The sequence below is a fragment of the Callorhinus ursinus genome, unplaced genomic scaffold (genome assembly GCF_003265705.2).
Source record: "Callorhinus ursinus isolate GAN/ISIS: 27379988/994484 unplaced genomic scaffold, GSC_fseal_2.0 scaffold8, whole genome shotgun sequence".
In the NCBI taxonomy this organism is placed as follows: domain Eukaryota; kingdom Metazoa; phylum Chordata; class Mammalia; order Carnivora; family Otariidae; genus Callorhinus; species Callorhinus ursinus.
The window spans coordinates 45509504-45528522 of NW_027397070.1; the positions used below are offsets into that span (position 1 = coordinate 45509504).

The window sequence follows — 19019 nt, forward strand, 5'->3', positions numbered from 1 at the left end:
ACCTGGCTCTGAATCTTGGCTGTGCCCTTTACAAGCTGTGTGACTTTGGACAAGTTTCGTAACTTCACCAAGCCTCAGTTTCCTCATCTGTAAAATGAGAATAATAAACATCTCACAAAATTGTTGTTAGTAACATAATTGCTACATTGCACTGATAGAGTAATTCCAAACAAAACACAGGTATACAAAATACAAAGAGGAGGTCCTCAATTTCCCCCAGAAAACAGGACTTTATCCTAATGATATAAGAAAGATGACCACTCCAAGTTACCGCAGAAACTCTAAAATCCACACACTAATGTAGAACCACAATCTCCTCTAATTCTAATAAATAATGCCTCTAGATACAAGTCAAATGCCTAAGAGGTAAATTACTGAATCTTTGAAATATGAAATACTGTATACACACAAAGAAAGAGACAAACAGAATAAACATTGTTGTTTGCTGACAACTCCCACAAATTCCATTCCACACATATCCTTTCTAACACTGGTAGTAAGTATTCAAGGAGCCCAAAATATGAAGAGCTGTGTCAACAAGGAGTGATTCCTGGCAATGGAAGGAAGGAAGGAATTTTTATAAGGAGGAAAAAAAAAGACATGCCATCAAAGCAGGGTAGAACTATTGTTACTACCAATATGGTAGTATTGGTAGGAATGGCTACTCCATTTTTTTTAAAGATTTTATTTATTTCTTTATTTCTTCGACAGAGAGAGACGCAGTGAGAGAGGGAACACAAGCAGGGGGAGTGGGAGAGGGAGAAGCAGGCTTCCCTCAGAGCAGGGAGCCCGATGTGGGGCTCGATCCCAGAACCCTGGGATCATGACCTGAGCCGACGGCAGACGCTTAACTGACTGAGCCACCCAGGCACCCCATGACTACTGCATTTTAAGTAGCATTTCACTGGTCAAACAAGTTAAAGTGTCACTATTGCTGACTTTGGAATCTCAATCAAATAATTTTATAATTAATAAACACATTTCTATTAATATCTGAATTTACCAGTAAATTATTTATAACATTATCTATTTGTTATACAGTTAGGTGTTTATTTGAAGGGGGTGGTTTTAGTAATACAATATAAAAAACCTTTTTTTATTTTTTTATTTTTTTTTATTTGCAGTCCTGTTTATTGCAATACTATTTACAACAGCCAAGATACGGAAGCAACCTAAGTGTCATCAACAGACAAATGGGTAAGAAAGACACGTGTGTGTGTGTGTGTGTGTGTGTAAACAGAATACTATTCAGCCATAAAAAAGGATGAGATCATGCCATTTGAGACAACATGGATGGGCCTAGAGGGTATTATACTAAGTGAAATAAGTCAGACTGAGAAAAACAAATACTATATGATTTTACTTATGTATAATCTAAAAATAAATAAATAAGCAAACAAAAACAGAATCAGATCTATAAATACAGAGAGCAAACTGATGGTTGCCAGAGAGGAGGAGGGTAGGGAGTTGGGCAAAATGGATGAAGGAGAGTGGGAAATACAGGTTTTTGGATATGGAATGAATAAATCATGGGACTAAAAGGAATACAGTGAATGGTACTATAATAGTGTTGTATGGTGACAAATGGTAGCTACACTTGTGGTGAACATAGCATAATATATAAACTTGTTGAATCATTATACTACACACCTGAAACTAATACATTGTATATCAACTATACTCAAAATTTGTTTTAATCCAGAAAAGTATGAAAAAAATACCTTTAAATAATCTTTATTTCACAAATTTCTAGAACAAAGAAAAACTGTAAGCAATGTATTTGAATATGCCTCATTTTTAGAACCTTGGTAAAAACCTTTTTTTTTTAAGGAATGATAGGAATAATGTCTTACATAAACCCTACAGAATAATTTTATTAGAAGCTCACTGATACTATTATCAAGGTGAGTTTTTATGAATGTCACCAGTCTAATAAAAATTATACCAAGTATTAAAATAATTTATTACATAAAAATTATTAAAATGTTGTATGTCACTGTAGCTAAAGATTTAATAAAGAACTTCCACTCCCCAAAATATTCCCTTGTAACAAAAATAATTGCAAAAATGCCAACAGACACATGAAAAGATGCTCATCATCACTAATCCTCAGGGAAACTCAAATCAAAATCACAGTGAGATATCAGCTCACACCTGTCAGAATGGCTAAAATCAACAATCAACAACACACCAAACAGCAGGTGTTGGTGAGGATGTGGAGAAAAAGGAACACTTGTGCACTGTTGATGGAAATGCAAACTGGTGCAGCCACTGTGGAAAACAGTATGCAGGTTCCTCAAAAAGTAAAAAAATAGAACTACCCTACAATCCAGCAATTGCACTACTGGGTATTTACCCAAAGAATACAAAAACACTAATTCAAAGGAATACATGCACTCCTATGTTTACAGTAGCATTATTTATAATAGCCAAGATATGGAAGCAGCCCAAGTATCCACTGATTGATGAATAAAGATGTGGTACATGTGTATAGTGGACTATTACTCAGCCATAAAAAAGAATGAAATCTTGCCATTTGCAACAACACGGATGGAGCTGGACAGTATTATGCTAAGTGAAATAAGTCAGTCAGTGAAAGACAAATACCATATGATTTCACTCATATCTGGAATTTAAGAAACAAATGAGCAAAGGAGGAAAAGGAGAGAGAGAGACACACACACAAAACAAGAAACAGACTCTTAGCTATAGAGAACAAACTGATGGTTACCAGAAGGGAGGTGTGTGGAGGGATGGGTTAAACAGGTGATGGGGACTGAGGAACATACTTGTTGTGATGACCACCAAGTGATGTATGGAATTGTTGAATCACTAAATTGTACATCTCAAACTAATATTACACTGTAAGTTAACTAACTGGAATTTAAATAAAAACTTTCAAAATATAAACAAAAAAATTTTAAAATGGTCTTCAAATTTTCTTAATAAATTTACTAAAGTATTTGTCTGGAACATGGCAATCTGATTTTTACAAAGCACACTTTTTAAAGAAAACTTATTAGTTATATAGGAAATGTTTAGAAGTCCTTTAAAAAACCTACTGTACACATGTCAAAGGAAATGAATATAGGACAGTGAGGTGCTCAATGAGGTTACTTGGTCATGACAGAACTCCAAACAAAAATTCAGGTCCTTCTGCTCTGTATCTTAACAGTTTGGAATTTTTTTACTTAATCAGCATTTCCTTCACTATTTTACTTTCTCTAAGTGATGAGAAAATTTTTTGTACTTTTAAATGATTCTATAAATAATAAAATCTAGTTGTTCAATCACAACTCCCATATATGAAAAGATGACTGTAACTTGGGAATTTTTAGGTAACTTTTTAGCTTTATATAACTTGCAAATACCACCAATTATTTACATTTTATCCCATTTGCTTTGTCATTCTCTCTTTCACACCTTTTTTTCTGAACCATGTGAGTTGCAGACATTGTACCATTTTTTTTTTTGAAGGTTTTATTTATTTTTTGACAGAGACAGTGAGAGAGGGAACACAAGCAGGGGGAGTGGGAGAGGGACAAGGAGGCTTCCCGCAGAGCAGGGAGCCCGATGCAGGGCTGGATCCCAGGACCCTGGGATCATGACCTGAGCCGAAGGCAGACGCTTAACTGACTGAGCCACCCAGGCGCCCCACATTGTACCATTTTAGCACTCAATGTTTCCATGTATCTTCCTAGGAAGACAGAGAGATAACCACAGTACAGCTAACCAAATCAGTATTGTATCAATGTTAAAATTTCTGTTACATAATTAGAGTCCATATTCAAATGCCACTAACTGACTTAAAAATGTCCTTTAAAGCTGTTGATTTCCCCAGTCCAGAATCCAATTCAGGATCATGCACTGCATTTAGTGGTAATGTCTCCTTAGAATCCTATCTTAAGGAACAGTTCCTCAGTCTATGTTTTTTAAGACTAATATTTTTAAAGAATACAGACCAATTATTTTATAGAACATCCTTCAATTTACATTTGTCTGATGCTCTCTCCTGTTTAAATTCAGGCTATGCATTTTCTGCAGGAATGTCACAAAGTAACATTGGGTCCTTCACACATGTATCAAAAGCTTCAAGAGGTTACTGTGTCCTATCATCAGTGATGCTAACTTTGATCACTTGGTTAAGGGGTATCCTGCCAAGTTTCTCCACTGTAAAGTTACTGTTTTTCTCTTTGTAGTAAGTTAGTATTCTGTAAGGAATTATCTTGAAGCTATGTAAATATCACACTCCTCATCAAACTTTCACCCAACAGTTTGGTACCTGCAAATTATTCTTGTGTGAAAGTACTATTTAAATTGTTCTGAAGTGGTCATTTTCTAATTCCAACAGTTCTTTTTTTTTTTTTTTTAAGATTTTATTTATTTGACAGAGAGAGACACAGCGAGAGAGGGAACACAAGCAGGGGGAGTGGGAGAGGGAGAAGCAGGCATCCCGCCGACCAGGGAGCCCAACGTGGGGCTCGATCCCAGGACCCTGGGATGATGACCTGAGCTGAAGGCAGACGCTTGGGTGGCTCAGTCCTTAAGTGTCTGCCTTAATTCCAACAGTTCTACATTTATTTGCAATCTTAAGGAGGAACCTTCCCTTCTCCCCCATTACATTACTCAATCTTAAAATAGAAAATAGTCAAGGGCACCTGGGTGGCTCAGTTGGTTAAGTGACTGCCTTCGGCTCAGGTCATGATCCTGGAGTCCCGGGATCGAGTCCTGCATCGGGCTCCCTGCTCGGCAAGGAGCCTGCTTCTCCCTCTAACCCTCCCTAACCCTCCCCCCCCCTATACTCTCTCTCTCTCTCTCTCTCTCACTCTCTCAAAATAAGTAAATAAATCTTAAAAAAGAAAAAAAGAAAAAATAGTCAAAAAAAAAGAAAGAAAAAAAATAGTTTTAAAATTGCCAATTTATACCATCACAAAAAACCAGCCTATAAACTAGCGTTCCTTATTTGTTTATAGTTCTTTTTATCTTGAGTTTGAAAAATTTGTACTATCTTATCTTCAGTTATCTTCAGTGTGGTTACATTATTCACTTGAAACACAGGTTCATTTGTTTTCTATTTATACTTCAGATTTATCTTCATCTTTATTATATTTTCTGATTTTAAATATCTAAAACATCAGCATGACAATATTCCCTATATTCTGAACTGATAGCATACACATTGCTACCAGCCATTCTCTCTCAACCAGAGCTTGTAGTAATAGAGCTCGACAGTTTAGGAAGTATATTTCCCATAAGAAATGAGCCTTTCTGTAGCCAACTCCAAGTATCCAACATCACCCCACTCAGGCCCAGCTGTTTTCTGGGAATTACTATTTCTAGATATTAAAAGAAAGATAAAATGGGTGAGCCCTACTCCAGCAATCTTACACAGATCATCACCCGTAAAACAGTTTTCAAACTGTGACACTCAGAGAGATGCCACAGGGTGGAAGAGGACAGGAACCAATGGAGAGAACTCTAAGTCCCTGCCCTGGCTCCATTTAAAGCTCCTATGCTCATATGGATGTAATACATTGAGGTTCAGCCTGAGATTGTGGTTCATTCAGCTCACTCAGCAAATATTTACTGAGCATCTATGCTATCCCAGGCATTGTTCTAGGTGCTTCAGTGAAAAAAGCTTTTGTGGGACTTTAATTCTAATAAGTAAATTATATTATTAGTTAAAAGGTAAAAGTTATGGAAAAACTTCAATAAGGTAAAGGCATTAAATATCTGGGTGGGGGGAAAGGAACACAGTTTGCACTATTAGGGTGTTCAGTTTAGGTGTGAGAAAGGAAGACTTTCTTTTTTTTTTATTAAAAGATTTTATTTATTTATTTGACAGAGAGAGACACAGCGAGAGAGGGAACACAAGCAGGGGGAGTGGGAGAGGGAGAAGCAGGCTTCCTGCAGAGCAGGGAGCCCGATGCGGGGCTCAATCCCAGGACGTTGGGACCATGACCTGAGCCGAAGGCAGTCACTTAACTAACTGAGCCACCCAGGCGCCCCAGGAAGCCTTTCTTTTATATAAATAATTTTTTTTAAGTCTGGCAGTCACTAGAAGAGAAGAAGAGCAGCCCAATTTTCCACTCAGTGCTAACCCTGTGTCTACAGGTCAGGGACAGGCCACCAGAAAGAAAGGCATGAAACTTTTCCCTCCTTCTTTTACAGGATCTTATGCCAAAATCCAAGAATGTTTTGGTTGGTTTCCTCAATCCAGCTCCTCTTCTTTGTAAGTAATATTTCTCCTAGACTCTGGCAAACTCAGAAATATTAAATTTTAATTCTTCTTCAAACTAAATTAGTGGGAAATGGTATAGGCAGTATCAAGGCTGGTAACCACTCTTTTAGACCCTTAAACTACATTAACTCTTATCCTATCCAAACCATACTATCACTCCTGAGTTTACAATCCACAAAAGACTAAGATATCTTTCTCAGTTGTGGTAAGTCCTAACACTCACATCTTAAACAACTGAGACTGAATCTAAGTGCAGAACTGTATAATAATCACAGGTAACATTTAATTAGCTCTAAGTGCCAGCTATTGTTTTATGAGACTTAACATATATTACTTTTTTTATATTTCATAACAACCCTATGTGATAAGTAACATTATTACCACCATTTTATAGATGAAGAAACCAAGACATGGAGAGGTTAAATAACTGGCTTGAGGTTACACAGTGTACAAATGCGAAAGCTGGGATTACAACTCAGAGAGTTTGTGCCATTACCTGTGCACATTAAATTGATTCTCAAAAATCTTTATATAATGTGCTTTAAATTCTATCTTGCAGATTTAGCCAATTCAGCCTATAGAGGAAAAAAACTGGTCTTCAATTCTGTCATCCAACATATATATTATTTTTCAAAGCTTTAACTGAATATTTGATCAGCATGCCATGAGGGAGCCAATTATTAATGAAATGTGATGAAAAATATTAGCAAGTTGAACCCAACAATGTATAAAATAAATTTTACACCACAACCAAGTGGGATTTATCTCAGGTATTCAAGGCTGATTCAACATTCAAAAATCATTTAATGTAATCCATCACATTAACAAGTTAAAAAAGCAAAGACACGTGATCATATCAATAGATACAGAAAAAGCATTTGACAAAATCCAAATTCATTTATGATAAAAACTCTTTAGCGAACTAGGAATAGAGGGGAATTTCCTCAATCCACAAAAACCTACAGCTAACATCATACTTAATGGTGAGAACCTAGAAGGCTTCCTGATAAGATCAAAAACACGGCAAAGATGTCTCCTCTCACCACTCCTTTTTAACATTATATTGGAAGTCCAGGCTAATGAAAAAAGACAAGAAAAGGAAATAAAATGTATACATACTGGGAAGGAAGAAATAAAACTGTCTTTGTTCACAGATGACATGATTGCATAAGCAGAAAATCCAAAAGAATTAAAAAAAAAGAACTTTTGGAACTAATAAGCAATTACAGCAAAGTTGCAGGATACAAGGTTAATACACAAAAGTCAATCAACTGCCTATAAACCAGCAACGAACAAGTGGAATTTAAAATTTAAAACAATACATTTATATGAGCACCTTAAAAAATTAGACACTCAGGTATGATTTAGGGCAATTGAACAAAATATGTATAAGATCTATATAAGGAAAACTACAAAACCCTAATGAACAAAATTAAAGATAAACTAAATTAATGTAGAAATAGCCCATGTTCATGGATGGGAAGACTGTCAAGATATCAATTCTTCCCTACTTGAGCTATAGATTCAATACAATTCCAATCAAAATCCCAGCAAATTATTTTGTGGATATGACAAACTCATTCAAAAATTTAAAGCCCACATACAGTTAACTGATCTTTCATATAAAACAGAAAAGACGATACAATGGAGAAAATACAATCTTAACAAATGGTACTAGAACTAGAAAAAAAATTTAGACATAGACTTTACAGCCTTCTCCAAAAATTAACTCAAAATGGATCATAGACCTAAATATAAAATGCATAACTATGAAATTACTAGACGATAACAGGAAGAAACCTAGATCACTTAGGGTATAATAATGACTTTTTAAATGCAAGACCAAAGGTGTGATCTGTGAAAGAAAGAATTGAGGAGCTGGATTTCCTTAAAATTAAAAACTTCTGCTCAGCATAAGACACTGTCAAGAGAATAAGACAAGCCACAGAATGGGAGAAAATATTTGCAAAAGATACATCTGAAAAAGGACTATTATCCAAAATATACAAAGAACTCTTAACACTTAGCAATAAGAAAACAACTCGATTTAAAAGTGGGCAACAGACTTGACAAATATCTCAACAAAGATATACAGGTGGCAGATCAACATATAAAAAGCTGTTCAACATCATATGTCATTCAGGAACTACAAATTACAATGAGATACCACTACACACCTATTATTAGAATGCCCAAAATCCAGAACACCAACACCACCAAATTCTAGCAAGGACGTGGAGCAACAGTAACTTTCATTTATTCTTGGTGGGAATGCAAAATGGTACCGCTACTTTGGAAGACAGTTTGGCAGTTCCTTAAAAACTAAACATACTCTTACCATATGATCCAGCAATCCTCTTCCTTGGTATTTATCCAAAGGAGTTGAATACTTACATCCACACAAAACCTGCACATGGTTGTTTATAACAGCTTAATTCATAATTGCTAAAACTTGGAAGCAACCAAGAAATCCTTCAGTAGGTAAATGAATAAACTGTGATACATCCAGAGAATGGAATAATATTCAGCACTAAAAAGAAAAGAGCTACCAAACCAAGAAAAGACAAAGGGAAAACGTATGTAAGACTAAGAGAAAAGGCTACATATTGTATGACAGGGGTTGGCTGCCAAGGGCTAGAGGGTTTTGAGAGACATACAGGCAGAACACAGGTTTTAGGACACTGAAACCATTCTGTATAATATTGTAATCTTAGATACAGGTCATTATGTATTTGTCAAAATTCATTTAATATGTAACACAAAGAGTGAACCCTAACGAAAACTATGGACTTTGGGTATTAATGATATGTCACAATAACTTCATCGATTGTAACAAATGTACCACTCCAGTGCCCAATGTTAATAGTCAGGGAGGTTGTGCATATGTGGGGGCAGAAGGAATATGTGAACTCTGTACTTTCTGTTTAATTTTGCTATGAATGTAGAAGTGCTCTTAGAAGTAAAGTCTGTTAAAAAAAGGGGGGAGGGGCAGATCCAAAGAAGTACTTATAATAGGCCAAAAAGACTTCTCTCCAGTATCAAGCAGGCTTCCCACTGAGCAGGGAGCCCGAGGCAGGACTCAATCCCAGGACCCTGGGATCATGACCTGAGCGGAAGGCAGACGCTTAACTGACTGAGCCACACAGGTGCCCCTCTTTAATCCATAGTTTTAACAACATCTTACTTTTCCCTAAGTTAATTCTACTCATCCTTCAGAGCTCTGCTCAAATATCACTTCCTCAAAGTAACTGTCTTTGACCACCACCTCCCTCACCTGAACTAAAACTATAATAAGCAGGTAACAACCTGTACTTCTCTTTTATGGTTTATCACAATATAAATGAAGACAGAGTTAATACCTCTCTTCTCTGCAAGAATAAAAGCTACTTGAGGGCAGGATCCTCATCTGTCAAGTTCACTGCAATGATTAATATATGCTTAAAACTGTTTATAATATTGCCTTATTAGGTTATTTAATAAATTATTTAATAATAGACATCCATTACAAATTATTATACAATAGATTGTATCTGACCAATTCTCCTGGCAAGAAAAAGTATAAAAATGGGATTTAAAAACAAAAAAATAAATACAGAAAGCAGGCAGGACATGAGAAGCCAAAATACCAGAGAAAAAGGAGATGCAGAGTTGAGCCTGCCATTCTCCATTACTTTTTCCTCCTGAGACAACTAGCGGCATACTAGACCTTTTGGCAGTCTCACAGGGCTGCAAAGACAGAAATGAGAGCTCAGGGCTTATCAAGACAGGCAGGATTTGAGGGCTGAAATTCCACAGAAAAGGCAAGCACAGAAAAATGAGACTGGACATTCTGTACTGCATTTGCCCTTAGGGTATTTACTGAATCCTAACCTGTGTGCGGAGCAAAAGGCAAAAAAAAATTTTTTTCAAGCCTATTTTACAGCAAAAAAGGTAAGCAGAACTTTGGGTAGGCTCACAGTGCTCGGAAAAGAAAAATTACAGTTCAGTCCTGCCAAGAAGGACAAGCTCTGGCAAATACCCCAGGATTCCATTTGATACCTCTGAAGGACAAAACTCTCAGAGTAAGGGGAAACTGGACTTAAACCAGCCCTTCAGAAGTCTAAAACAAAGCCTCTAGTCATCTCAAGCCTGTACTCAATTAAGGTCATTTGCTCCTACTTTTAACTACCACTACAAGAAAATTAAATCCTCTCTAGAGAACAATATCATCATCAAGACCCTCTATAATTTTTTATATACATTGTCTGACATTCATTTAAAAAATTACCAGGAATGCTAGGAGACAGGACCAAATGACTGAAAACCAAGAGAAAAAGCAGACAATAAAAAAAGACCAAAAGGGGATCCAGACAGTTTAATTATCAGATACAGATTTTAAAATAACTGTGATTAGGGGCATCTGGGTGGCTCAGTTGGTTAAGCATCTGCCCTCAGCTTGGGTCATGATCTCAGGATCCTGGGATCGAGTCCCATGTCAAGCCCCCTGCTCAGTGGGGAGTCTTTCTCCCTCTCCTCCCTGTGCCCCCGGCTCATGCTCTCTCTCTCAAATAAATGGATAAAATCGTTAAAAAATAAATAAATAAAGAGTAAAATGTGATTAAAATGTTCTGGAAAATAGATGACAAGATGAGAATTTCACCAGAGAACAGAAATCTATAAAAACAAATAAAAAATAATTGAAATTCTAAAATTAAAATATATATAAATATAAAATTAATAATAAAACAGATGCTTGTAACAGCAGACTGGACACTAAACTAGAAAAGTCAATAGAAAATATCCACATAAAGGACAAAAACAAAAACAAAAAAGATGGAAAACAGGAAAGCACACTAGAGACATACAGGATACAGAGAAAGATGTAACATACAGCTCTCCAGAATCCCAGAAGGACTGAGTGAAAGAGTGGGACAGAAACAATATTTTAAATATATTCCAAACCTGACAGAAGATATCAAGCTACAGATTCAAAAGGGTCTATGGAATTCAAGGAACTTAAACACAAAGAAAATCACCTAGGGGCGCCTCGGTGGCTCAGTCCTTAAGGGTCTGCCTTCAGCTCAGATCATGATCCCAGGCTCCTGGGACCAAGCCCCACATCAGACTCCCTGTTCAGCGGGAAGCCTGCTTCTCCCTCTCCCACTCCCCCTGCTTTTGTCCCCTCTCTTGCTCTCTCCCTCTCTCTGTCAAATAAATAAATAAAATATTTTTTAAAAAAAGAAAATCACCTAGAAGATTTAAAACGGATAAAAACCAAAGACACTGCTTTGCAAAAAAAAAAAAAAAAAAGTGGAATCAGAAGACAATGGGATATATTTAAAATGCTGAAAGAAAATAACTGCCAAGCTGGAATTATATGCCCAATAAAAATATCCTTCAGAAAGCTTCCAAATTCATTCTTTGAAGCCAGCATTACTCTGATACCAAAACCAGAAAAAGACACTACAAAAAAAAAAGAGAGAGAGAACTACAGGCCAATACCTCTCATGAATATAGATGCAATAATCCTCAACAAAATTTTAGCAAATTCAACAATATATGGAAAAATCATTCACCATGATCAAGTTGGATTTATCCCTGGATGCAGGGGTGCTTCAATATATTCGCAAATCAATCAACATGATACATTCCATCAACAAGAGAAAGGATAAAAAAACATGATCATTTCAATAGATGCAGAAAAAGCACTTGACAAAGCACAACATCTGTTCATGATAAAAACCCTCAACAAAGCAGGTTTAGGGGGAACATACCCCAGCATATAAGAGGCCATATATGGAAAAACCCAGAGCTAGCATCATACTCAATGGTGGAAAACTGAGAGCTTTTCCCTTAAGATCAGGAACAAGACAAGGATGTCCACTCTCACCACTTTTATTCAACATAGTATTGGAAGTCCTAGCCACAACAATGAGACAAGAAGAAGAAATAAAAGGCATCCAAATTGGTAAGGAAGAAGTAAAACTTTCACTCTTTGCAGATGACATGATTCTATATATATATAGAAAACCACAGATTCCATCAAAAAACTACTGGAACTGATAAACGAATTCAGTAAGGCCATGGGATACAAAATCATTAGGAAGAATAAAATGGATGGTTACCAGAAGGGAAGATAGGAAGTCCTTTGCATTTCTATACACTAATAATGAAGCAGTAGAAAGAGAAATTAAGAAAACAGTCCCATTTGGAATTACACCAAAAATAATAAAATACCTAGGAATAAACTTAACCAAGGAGATGAAAGACCAGTACTCTGAAAACTTTAATACACTGATGAAAGAAATCAAAGATGATACAATGCAATGGAAAGATATTCCACGCTCACGGATTAGAAGAACAAATATTGTTGTTGTGGTTTTTTTTAAAGATTCGATTTATTTATTTGACAGAGAGAGGCACAGTGAGAGAGGGAACACAAGCAGGGGGAGTGGGAGAGAGAGAAGCAGGGAGCTGAGCAGGGAGCCTGATGCAGGGCTCGATCCCAAAACCCTGGGATCATGACCTGAGCCCAAGGCAGACTCTTTTTTTTTTTTTTAAAGATTTTTTTTATTTATTTATTTGAGAGACAGAGAGAATGAGAGAGAAAGCACATGAGATGGGGGGAGGGTCAGAGGGAGAAGCAGACTCCCTGCTGAGCAGGGAGCCCGATGCGGGACTCGATCCAGGGACTCCAGGATCATGACCTGAGCCGAAGGCAGTCGCTTAACCAACTGAGCCACCCAGGCGCCCCCAAGGCAGACTCTTAACGACTGAACCACCCAGGCGCCCCAAAGAACAAATATTGTTAAAATGGCCATATTACCTAGGGTACCTGGCTGGCTCAGTCAGTACAGCATGACACCCTTGATCTCAGGGTTGTGAGTTGGAGCGCCAATGTTGGATGTAGACATTACATAAAAATAGAATCTTAAAAAAAAAATGGCCATACTACTCAAAGCAACATACAGATTTGATGTAATCCCTATCAAAATACCAACAGCATTTTACACAGAACTAGAACAAATAATCCTAAAATTTGTATGGAACCACAAAAGACCCCGAATAGCCAAAGCAATCTTGAAAAACAAAACTGGACTTTAATTCACAATTCTGGATTTCAAGTTATATTAAAAATCTGTGGTAATCAAAACAGTATGGTACTGGCACAAAAGTAGACACATAGATCCATATAACAGAATACCCAGAAATAAACCCACAACTATATGATCAATTAATCTTTGACAAAGCAGGAAACATCCAATGGGAAGGACAGTCTCTTCAACAAATGGCACTGGGAAACCTGGACAGCTACAAGCAAAAGAATGAAACTGGACCACTTTCTAACACCCTATACAAAAATAAACTCAAAATGGAGTAAGGACCTAACGTGAGACCTGAAACCATAAAAATCCCAGAAGAGAACACAGGCAGCAATTTCTCTGACATTGGACGTAGCAACATGTTTTTGGATGTCTCCTGAGGCAAGGGAAACAAAGGCAAAAATAAACTATTGGGGGGTGCTTGGGTGGCTCAGTCAGTTAAGCACCTGCCTTCAGCTCAGGTCATGATCCTAGGGTTCTGGAATGGAGCCCTGCATCGGGGGCTCAGCAGGGAGTCTCCTCCCTCTGTCCCTCCCCCTGCTCATGCTCACTCTCTCTCTCAAATAAATCTTTATTTTCTTTTTTAAAGATTTTATTTATTTGAGAAAGACAGAATGAGAGATAGCATGAGAAGGAAGAGTCAGAGGGAGAAGCAGACTCCCCGCTGAGCAGGGAGCCCAACATGGGACTCGATCCCAGGACTCCAGGATCATGACCTGAGCCGAAGGCAGTCACTTAACCAACTGAGCCACCCAGGCGCCCTCAAATAAATAAATCTTTAAAAAAAAATTTTTTTTAAATAAACTATTGGGACTACATCAAAATAAAAACTTCTACACAGCAAAAGAATCAACAAAACTAAAAGACAACCTACTGAATCAAAGATATTTGCAAATGATGTACCTGATAAACGATTAGTATCCAAAATATATAAAGAACTTATACAACTCAACATCCAAAATATAATCCAATTTAAAAATATGCAGAAGACATGAACAGGCATTTCTCAAAAGACATAAGATGGCTAACAAACATATGAAAAGGTTCTTAACATCACCCATCATCAGGTTATAATGCTAAGAGAAATAAGTCAGTCAGAGAATAACAAGTCCCATATGATTTCACTCATATTTGGAATTTAAGAAACAACAGAAAGCAACAAAGAAGAAAAGAGACAAACAAAAAACCGGACTCTTAACCACAGAGAAACAAATGGATGGTTACCAGAAGGGAAGATGGGTGAAATACATGAAGGGGATTAAGAGTATTCTTATTGTGATAAGCACTGAGTAATGTACAGACTGTTGAATCACTATATTGTACAACGGAAACGAATATAACACTGTATATTAATTATACTGGAATTTTTAAAAATATGCTTAAGCATAAAAATATTACATTAGGATAAAATTCTCTGAGGAAAGGAGAATGAAAATAAGAGTTTAATGAGATGGGTGCCTAGGTGGCTCAGTTGGTTAGGCATCTGCCTTTGGCTCACATCATGATCTCAGGGTCCTGGGTCTGCTTCTCCCTCTTCCTCTGTGCTCTAATAAATAAATAAAATCTTAAAAAAAAAATTTAAAGAGAAAGTGGGAAGAATAAAATTTCTCACCGTTGAGGAAAAAAAAATCCTTGGGACACCTGGGTGGCTCAGGATTAAGCACCTGCCTTTGGCTCAGGTCATGATCCCAGGGTCCTGGAATCAAGCCCCGTGTCAGGCTCCCTACTCAGTGGAGAGCCTGTTTCCCCCTCTCCCTCTGCCTGCTGCTCTGCCTACTTGTGCTCCTTCTCTCTGTGTCAAATAAATAAATAAAATCTTTAAAAAAAAAAGAAAATAGAAAAAAAACCTCCAAAAATTAAGACAAAATAAAAAATTCTTTCGGACAAAAACAGAACATTCACTAACAGTAGACTCACACTAAAAGGAATTATCTATGAAGAAAGGAAATAACCTCAGATGGAAGCATGGTAAAGAATCAAGAATACTCAAAAGAGCAAATATGTGAGTAAAATTAAATAATTATGGATTTAAAACAATAAAACAAAAACAAAGCAAAAACACTTTATCTTAGCCAAAAGGCCGAGAAGTGATAAAAGCAAAAACAAACAAGAAAAGGATAAATGTAATGAAAGGGCAATAAAGGGTCGTGTATTGTCCAGAAAATAATAGCAGTAAACTTTTTGCAGTTCCACAATTCCTTCATTCCTTTTGCACACTCTTTTATTACATGACTTTACAACTCTTTCTATTGAGAGCTGGAATCTATTTCTTTACCTCTTGAATATGGACTCGGCCATGTGCCTTGCTTTGGTCAATGGGCGTTAGAAAATGTAATACAGCAGAGACTGGGAAAGCGCTTGCACATTGGAATTTGTCATCTCTTGTACTCTTAGAACTTTAAGCCAACAATTGAATGAATCTGCCTCCTAGAAAGGCCATATGGAGAACAAACTTCCCAACCCTACCCTGGCCAAAAGCTTGCAAACATATGTGAGGCTATCTGACCCCAGCCAAACCACCAACAGACAAGAGACCAATACAGCCCAAGTCAAACTAACAATCCAGAGTCATGCGCCATTAAATTATTTATTTAAGCCACTAAGCTTTTTGTGAAGCAAAATCTAGCTGAATACAGAACTAATATATGTAAGTAGATCAGTGGTTCTCAAACAAGGTTGAGTCCCCAGGGGACTTTTGGCAATATCAGGAGACATTTTTGGTTGCCAAAACTGGGTGAATGTTACTGGCATCTAGTGACTAGAGGCCAAGGATGCTGCAAAACATCCTACAAGGCTCCAAAACAAAAAATTATCTGGTCCAAAATGTCAACAGTGCCAAGGTTGGGAAACCCTGAAAGCATGACAGATGAGGCAGCCTTTAGAACAATCCTATCCAACAGAACTTTCTTCAATGATGAAACTGTTCTGTATCTGTGCTACCCAATATGGTAGTTACTAGCCATATTTGGATAGTAAGCACTTGAAATCTGGCTAGTTTGAGAGAAGAATTAGTGTTTTTATTTTATTCAGTTCTAATTAGTTTAAATTTAAGTAGTCACATACGCTAGTGGCTTCCATACTGGACAACAGAGCTCTAAAATTTAGATGCTAGTGATACTGAGAGTAATGAAAATTAGATTGGGTAACAGTGAAAAAAATGAGTTTGATAAAGTTAAGGTCCATAGTCGCTTGCTACAAATAAAAATTCCAAACAGTCTTTTTTTGTTTCAGTATCTATAAACTCCAAAATGTACTATACTGATAAACAATAAACTGGAAAAAAATTTAAGATTTTATTTATTTATTTGAGAGACAGAGGGGGGAAAGTATAAGCAGGGGGGAGGAGCAGAGGGAGAGGGAGAAGCAGACTCCCCACCGAGCAGGAAGCCCAACATGGAGCTTGATCCCTGAGCCAAAGGCAGACGCTTAACCAACTGAGCCACTCAGGTGCCCCTGCCTTTTTTTTTTTTTTTTTTTTTTTGAGTTTAAAGTGATTTAAGAAGAATTGCTGCATTTTAGAGGCTTCCAAATTGTACCAGAGGAATAGCTTTTAATCAAATCATTTCAGGTAACTAAATATTCACTTACCACATTACTTACTTCCCTGCAGTTCACTATCCTTTCCTATCCTCTTCTCTACCCCACGCCATCCAACACAAGAGAAGGGAAAAGTTTATCTAATGCTGGTACAATTCCATAGATTTTTTTTTTCAACTTGTCAGCATTAAGTAGGTCAGTTTTCTGCTGTAGTGGGTGTTTTGGCAATAGGTTTTCTTACTAGAATACCATGGGTACTCTGCCTAGTAAGCGCATACCACAAAGGAAAAAAAGATTCTGAACAACTCCTAAGGAAAGAACAGGCTGCCTGATCTCTAGAAGAAAATCCCTGAGTCCTAACAGAATACCACCAGGAAATTCTGACAGAAAACAAAACAGAAAGAAAATTCGAATTCACACTTTTTTCTATGTTACGAAGTCTAAAGATTTTAAAGGCCCTCACAACCCACAAAGATTTTTTTGAGACTGTAATATGTACTCAGCCCAATCCTAATCAGTGAGATTATAAATCAAAGAAAAGGTAATAAAGGACACCCAATCTATCAGATGCTTTAAGAATACTAATAGAAGCAACCTTACCATTAAAACTAAAATTCTGGAAAACCTCTCCCTTATAATATATAATTTCCTTGTGAGGAAATATTTTTTTAAGTCAGAAATGAGACTTTTAATGATTGTATTACAGCAGAAAGCAAATTTGGTAGAAGTTTATTAAAACAAGTGATTTATACAGATTTTGTTACTTTTATTTTTTTTTAAGATTTTATTTATGAGACAGAGAGCGCATGCATGAGCACACATAAGCAAAGGGAAGTCCAGAAGGAGAAGGAAAAGCAGTCTCTCTGCTGAGCAGGGAGCCTGATGTGGGGCTCAATCCCGGAACTCTGGGGTCACGTCTTGAGCTGGAGGCAGATGCTTAACCGACTGAGCCACCCAGGCGCCCATTGTTACTTCTTTTAAAAATTAGTATTGTCTCTCTGTTGTGGGTCTGAGAACTCAGTTTTATATTTTTCATCATTTGTAAATCAAATAAAAAAGAAATCTGACAGGTACATACTCAACCAGTTTATTTCATATTAGATCAAAAATTCTTTCAGGGGCAAGATTAATATCCCCTATGAAGAACAGTGCTTCAAATTAAAGAAAGGCTGAAACAATTATATTTACTGGATGTTTTTTCCCAGAAAATTCCAAGAATTTTGATAAATCTTTTTTTTTAAAGATTTTATTATTTAATTGACAGAGAGACAGAGAGAGAGGGAACACAAGCAGGGGGAGTGGGAGAGGGAGAAGCAGGCTTCCCCCCGAGCAGGGAGGCCGACGCGGGGCTCAATCCCAGGACCCTGGGATCATGACCTGAGCCGAAGGCAGTCACTTAACCAACTGAGCCACCCAGGCGCCCCAAGAATTTTGATAAATCTTGAAGAAGAAAATGTAAATTTTGCAGGCCAGATCACTAACTGATGTGACTAGAGAGTACACTTAAGCTCACTAGGAATAAATTACATGAAAAAATAATGCATTAGGACCAATATTCATATTATTATAAAATGTTGATGTTCACAATCTACAGGGGTGGGGTGGTGTGTGTGTGTGTGTGTGTGTGTGTGTGTGTGTGTGTCCAAAGTCAGCTCCATCCTTGAGACCAATTATCACCTTAAATCTCTCTACATAAGAACAGAAGCCCTGAACATAATCAATGATCATGGAGCTTTGGAGAACATTAGAGAAGACAGAATAAATTCAGAAGTCAGAAGTTTGAAAGTATAGACTCTTACAGAATTTTGGAGCTAAACTTCATGTCAATTATAATGGAAGCCAATTGTACCAGCAGCTAGGCAGAATTACTTGCCACAATTAATTGTTGGAGGAAGAATTAAAAATGTTATGTGTTTCAAAAAAAAAAAAAAAAAATCTCTCTACATAAGGATGAAGAAAAGCTTGCTTGGAGACAAAAAGCCACTGAATTAACAATATTCTTACTTTCTAATATCTCCATTTCTATCTGTGTCTTCCCATATCCCAGTATCACCTAGGAAGACACAGTTCTTCCAGCTCCATAGAATTACTTCTATAATTTTCTCTTTATTATCAGTAATTTTTCCATCTCAGAATATTTTCTTTTCTTCATTTAAATT

The 19019-nt window shown here is 36.9% G+C and overlaps 1 protein-coding gene across 21 annotated transcripts in view; it reads right to left on the minus strand.

Annotated features, from left to right (window-relative positions):
* NUMB (NUMB endocytic adaptor protein) overlaps positions 1 to 19019 on the minus strand; it is a 175358-nt gene that overhangs the window by 101586 nt on the left and 54753 nt on the right. For 18 of the 21 annotated variants that reach the window (XM_073895499.1, XM_025869714.2, XM_025869716.2 and 15 more), the window contains one exon: positions 3 to 87. The exons of the other annotated variants lie outside the window; for them this stretch is intronic. The gene's annotated coding sequence lies outside the window, so the exon portion shown is untranslated. The remainder of the gene's footprint in view (positions 1 to 2; positions 88 to 19019) is intronic. 21 annotated transcript variants of the gene reach the window in all.